The sequence below is a fragment of the Lycium barbarum genome, chromosome 12 (genome assembly GCF_019175385.1).
Source record: "Lycium barbarum isolate Lr01 chromosome 12, ASM1917538v2, whole genome shotgun sequence".
Taxonomy (NCBI): domain Eukaryota; kingdom Viridiplantae; phylum Streptophyta; class Magnoliopsida; order Solanales; family Solanaceae; genus Lycium; species Lycium barbarum.
Window position 1 is genome coordinate 11821892 of NC_083348.1, and position 6505 is coordinate 11828396.

Below are 6505 nucleotides of genomic sequence, written 5' to 3' on the forward strand. Positions count from 1 at the left end.
GTATCAGATTTTCATATCGGGTAAAGGTTGAGGAACGTGAAGGTTGCAATCATAAGGTATAGTTCTGCAGTACTCAGTTGACAGCTTGGATATGATTCAATTTTTGGAGTCGAGAGTGAAAGACATGACTGATTATGCCTGAGGAATATATTAGAATTGGCCGCCATAGATGTGTGTTAGGACTGTGATTGGTTTCAGAAAATTGGAGTCAGTTTGAGTGGCTATTGGTGGTATTCAGGGGTTGTGCATTCATTCCTTGTCAGGATAGTTTGGTTAGAGTTTGATGGACTATAGTTATATTCCCAGAGGGACTTATGGGTTCCCAGTAAATCACCTTCATGGATTTAATGAGTTTCAGTTCAAATTTGAGATATGACAGGTCTACCGAGCTTTACCAGGGTTTGCGAGTGGACTTGATGGTATTTTACCGGGAAAAGCTATTCGGATAGATATAATGGTTTCACCAATACTTAATAATGATTAGAGGAGGTACTATGATTGCGAGAGGTCTTTAAAGTGATCAGATGGTTTCCTATGGACTTGGCTCGGCAAGGTATTTAGTGTTATACTTCCTGTATTGTGATTTGAAGGTATAAAAAGACTCGGAACTAGTGAAGTCGGCTATGAGTAAGATCAATTTTGATGGAATTGCATATAGTTCTCGGATAAAGCAAGAATTCTTTTCTGGCGAGAGTAAGTCATGGTTTCGGGCTTGTGTTTATGTGTTTTGAAGAAATCGTGGTGAGAAGAACGACTTTAGAGGGGTGAAAGACAGGTTAGCGGGATCAGAGTATTTTACCGGTTCAGCGTGGGCTTTGATCGTGTCTAGGTCTAAAGGTTTGTGCTGTTTGAGGAATGTTTGTGAGACCTACTGATCGCTTTCAAAGGTATGGTTATATTGAATAAGAGAATTCTGACAAGAGCAACTCTTTTATTCGGGGATCAGTTGTGAGAGCATTTCATGTGTGGTAATATGGAAATTGGGACTTTTAGCTAAGTTAGAGGAAGTTTGACTGATAAGGTGGAAGGGCAGTGATTGTGGCGTACTCGTGCCGTGGAGGCTTCCGTGTTGTTATAATAATGATTCCTTGATTACCGTCAGCTTTCATACTCTTTTTCATTGTTCGAGGATGAACTATTGTTTAATTGGTATCTGACGTAATGACTCGTTTGATCATTACAGTGCTTTTGACCCTTTTTCCCCCATTGACCCTTCCCCGAGTCCTACTAGTATGATTTTGATGGCGTGGATAGGTGGCACAGTTCCCGAGGTCATCAGGTAAGTTTTAGTGAGGCTTTTGAGAATTTGAGCCTTTAAGTTAAAATGTTTGACCCAAATTTGACTTTTAGGTAAACGGACCTTTATTGAAATTCCGTCAATTTCGAGAGGTGAGGATGGTCGTTTGTGATTTGGTGGGATATTCGGTTCGATTCTCAAGGCACTTGGGAGCGTTTTAGGCTATTGGTTGGAAAGTTGGTCTTAGGCCATTAGGGGTTGACTTGGTCAATTTGGCCTGTTTTCAAATTTCGAGGCCATGGGTGAGTTCGTTTTATGTGTGTATGCATGTTTGTTTTGTATCTGTGGGGCCTTGGGTGATTATTGAATTTGGGGTTGAAACTTGTGGAAAACCAGAAAGTTTCAGGTGTCTGGTGTCCACAGTAGCGGTCCCACCATAGTGAGGGACCGGCCGCTGTAGCGGGTTTGAGGATTTTGTGGCGAATCGCCACAGCGGATGGAAGTCCACTGTGGCGAACTCACGATAGCGATGGTAAGCCGCCATAGCGGGCCTGCTGTAATGAACGGCTAGTCGCTGCAGCGGATGGCAGGACAAAATTCCTATTTATTGCTGAGTTAAAAACCCTTAAACCCTATCACTTCTCTCATCACTCTCTAAGCATACTTTGGGCGATTTGGATATCTTGGGAACTGAATCTTCGTTGTGGTAAGATCCTTAACATTAGACTCCATTATTACCTCCCTTAATCCTCAATCCATGCTAGAAATCTTTAGAAATAAAGGGAGAAGATGGGTTCTTATGATAATTTCTTGAAATGAGTTCTAGACTTCCTAAATGAAAATTGATGATTAAATTGACTAGTGTAACCATAAAACTTGATGAATTCATTGTTGAAAAGCTTAAACCTTCCATTATTAGTGATTAATTTGAGGATTGAAAAGTTAGGGTTCATACCAAAATTGGGGTTCTCACTTTAATTACGAATTTGGCTTAATGTTGAGTTAATATAGCAATTGATTAGTGGGTTTTGATTATCTATAGCATGAATCGCTTATTCCGCCTTCGAATTGGACATTTTACCCTTGTGGGTCTGTTTCCCCATTTTTCATATTTAGAATTGGACCTAAATTAGAAGTACAACAATATGGGTATTGTTCTTCTTGATTTCTAATGTAGAACTTGAATATGATTAGATTTTGAGTATTTGAAGGCGTAAAGAAAGGGAAAAGCTAAGGATTGACAGTTCGTGGCTCTTGTTCGGCATTCCAAGTAGGTTACGACTTACTTTTTTGTTAGACTTCGGTTAGCGCATCATATGTAGATTTAGTGATTGTTGGAGAAATCATGTACGCCTTCAGGTATGAAGTTGGGATGGATTCCTTGATTAGTACTGTTGTTTGATTTTGGTGTGTTTCCTTATTGTGATTTATTGGCTTGTTGCCACGTGTGTGGTATCATATTAGATGTTTAGTCGTCTTATCATGATTGAGATATGGCTATCCCTAACTTGTTGATATTATCTTGAACAGAGGAAAGAACTTGACTAGTTATTGATATCGAGACATGTCTGATTTGATATGTTGTCATCATTCATTGATATTATGCAGTGTACTCAATCTCATCTTTCATGATACTCTGATATGAGTACTTAGTGACTTATTCATGGTTGTGAACCCGTAATCTCTCAGCTATTGGTTATTGACTTGTGTAGAGGAAGGAATTGATATTGATCTTGATATTGGGATATGTGTCCATGTGTGGCACGGTATTCATTGATATACTCTTGTTGGCATTGATATCATTCATGCATTCATATATATTAAATTTTGAAACCCCTTGACTTCTTCGTGTATCTAGTTTTTTTATATTTTGAACCCCCGTAGTAAATATTCGTCTCCTCCACTGTCCACTAATCATGTGAGCTACAACTGGAGGAGCGCATATATATATATATATATATATATATATATATATATATATATATATATATATATATATATATATATATATATATATTGGATCGAGATGTACACCGTAGCAGGTACATGGACTTTGTGGGTCCCTCATGGGTCATGACTATCGAGGCGTGGAGGTATTCCACTCGGAGCATCTGTGTATCATTGCATTTCATATGCATTCGTCATTATCATCTCTTTTGACATCTATTGATCGGATTCGTGAGTTATACTTGTGTTTGTGATTATTCTGAGGAATTGTGGGAGACTTGGTAGACTTGTGTTTTGGTGCGTTACCATAGGCTATGATTTGGTTGTTGTTGTTTCTGTACTTGTGAGGCAATTCTTGGACTGTGTTGTATTTATTGTATTGCATGGTGCGTTTCCGTATGATTCCCTGTGTTGTGTCTATACTTAAGTTGCCGTGTGACTAATTAAACATACCTGGGGATTGATGGACTGGAGGAAGAGACTTCTTCCTAGATGATGACTTGAGGTTATAGAGATCTATTGTGGTTCTTATTACTGTGATTTGACTTGTATTTGCTTAGTAATCATATTTGATTGTTTACTTGCCCATTTGTTGATCTCTTTCTTTTGTATATGTGAACTAACGGTTGTCGGCCTATGATACCAACTCAGTACGTGTTGTTTGTACTGATGCTACTTTGCTACACTCCTTTTCAGGGTGTAGAGTTTGAGATAGGATCCACGCCAGGTCCTCCTGAGCGATCCCCGAGACAGTTCCTTTGGAGACTTAGGGTGAGCCACTGCTAGATCTGCAGCCCGAGTTTCCATTCCTCATTATATCTATATTTTATTTTTCGGACAGTATTCCTCACCTTGTTATAATTGTATGGCAATATTCAGATATTTGTACTTATTGGTTTGAACTTATGTAGTGAGTAGTAGCTCTTGTACTGATACAAACTGAATGCCTTAGGTAGTTTATGTATTTCCACACTTATTACTTTTATATGATATTTGAAACTTAGTAGCACTTATATTATTCTTCTGCATTGATAGATTGTATGTTGGGAAGGGAAGGGTTCGCCTACCAGGAGGAGTGCGTGGGTGCCCGCACGACTAGGGATTTGGGTCGTGACATCTTAATAAGTCTTGGAAAAGCTTCCATTGTATCAACAGATCTAATATTCCATATAATAGCATTCATCATGGGTTATTATATTTATTAATAGTTCTTCTTGTTTGAACCCCACTATGAATGGGATATTATTGTTTGCTTCTTCTTTCCCCTTCCAATTCCTTTTTCCAATTGCTTAGGTGATAAATCCTCTGCTCTAGCTACAACCTTCATGTTATGTGCAATGGAGTGAACACCAAGATCTTTTGCCCCTGTTGTCTCCATCTTCTTTTCTGTGCTTCTATTTGTAGCCAAGACTATTTTGTCTGCTTCTTTATTCATGTTGATCTCCATAATTGCATTATCATTCCCTTTACTTTTTTCCCCTGACTGATCTGCTTGCCCTCCATGATTACTATCTTGATTCTGTTCATCAGGTGGATCCCCCATAATATCTGCTTGTACATCAGTATCATGTTCCCTTCTTCTTCTTCTTTCTGTATCTCCCCTTCTTGTATCTCTTGTTCTTTATATCAATGGTGATCCTTCATTTGTAGCAAAGATTTTGTCTTCAATTAATTGCTCATCACATTCCATCAACTTGTCCTTGTTATCACTTGTAGCCTCTACTATCCCTTCCCTATACTTGCATGGATTGATTTCCTTTGTATGAACTACAACATCTACCATCTCTTCATTATACTTGCATGGATTGTTTTCCTTTGTATGTATGGACCTGCTTGTGCATTTTGATGTGCTTTTTGGTGTTGTTGTTTTGTTAGGACTGTTTATTACCTCTGCATCATCATATTTGATTGGACTTTCTCTGTGTGAACAATTTTCCTTGTTGGACTGTTTCCTTGACTCTGCTGTGAATCTCCAGTGTGAACCCTGTTACTTGATCTCTGATATTTTGCTACATCACTATGTCCACTCTTCTCTTTGTTATCCTCTTCTAACTCTTCATTATTTGGCTAGTCTGTAGGATCAAGGACCTCTATTCTCTCTTCTACATCATCTTTTTCAGCATCTCCCAATATTTCAAAGGTATTGTGTGTTTCTACCTTCTCCCCTTCTTTTTGCCTGCAATTTCCCCTACTTCTCCAATTATTATTGCACTTGAGTCCCTTATGTATTTATTCTTCCTTCTTTGCATCCATTTTTGCTTGGCCTGTATGTTTCCTACCACCTTGCCACTTCCCAGCACTTTCCTTTGTGTAACTGCATTACCTATCTCTTCTCTATATTGTCTTTCCAGTTTAGGATGTAGTGCCCTGCATTCTTTCTCATCATGCCTCTGAAGCTTACAATGATTACAAAACTTAGGAAGGTAATCATACTTGATTTGAATCCACTTAGAATGAACTTTTCCAGTTTCCTCATTCACTTCAGATATGTGAATTCTTTTTGGGTGTTCTGCTAAAAAGTCAATTTCCACCTTTATTTTTGCACAACTATGTCTAGTTTTGTTTGCAGTGGCCATATCAACAGTCAGTGGTTTCCCCACAGTATATGCCATTGAGAAGACTGCTTCATTAACAAAGAAGTTAGGAGGAAATTCAGGAAAGCTAATCCAGGCCAAAAGACTACAGAAGTTTCCTCATTTGCTTTAAACAATGGAGTCCTTAGTAATGGTCTCATTTGGCAATATCTTGAGTGTACCTTTATGTAATAAGCCGAAGTAGATAATAGTCTCACATAATTTTCTAATAGTGATAATCTAATCAATATATGTCTACCTTTAATCAAGCCAAGCGTAGCTATACCTTTAATACCACACTGTTCAGGGATAACATTCCTCAATTCCTTAATGTCAATTATATCATCCAAAAATTTCCCCAAAACAGCATATTGAAGGTTTTCTTGTAGTATCATCTGCTTGACCTCATGTGGTTCTCTTTCTACATAATCCACCGGTTTAAGCGGCAATGGTGATATATTTGTTTGAACTATTGGTTTAAAAAGGTTGACATATTTCATCCAATTAGGCAAATCAGCAGGAATCTCAGGTGTTGGTGTCTTAGGGTTCTCATGGTTTGTTTCACAATTAGCATTATCTGTAGGCAAAGATTTAGGTTCTATTATGGTTAAAGGGTTTATAAGGTTGGGAAATTATTGTGAGTATTGACTATCAGGTGGAACAACCATCGGTGGAGGCTGTCCACCGGTTGGATTGGCCATGGTGCCCAACAATAAGAATAGTTTTGGCTAGGTTTAGAGTCGGCTAG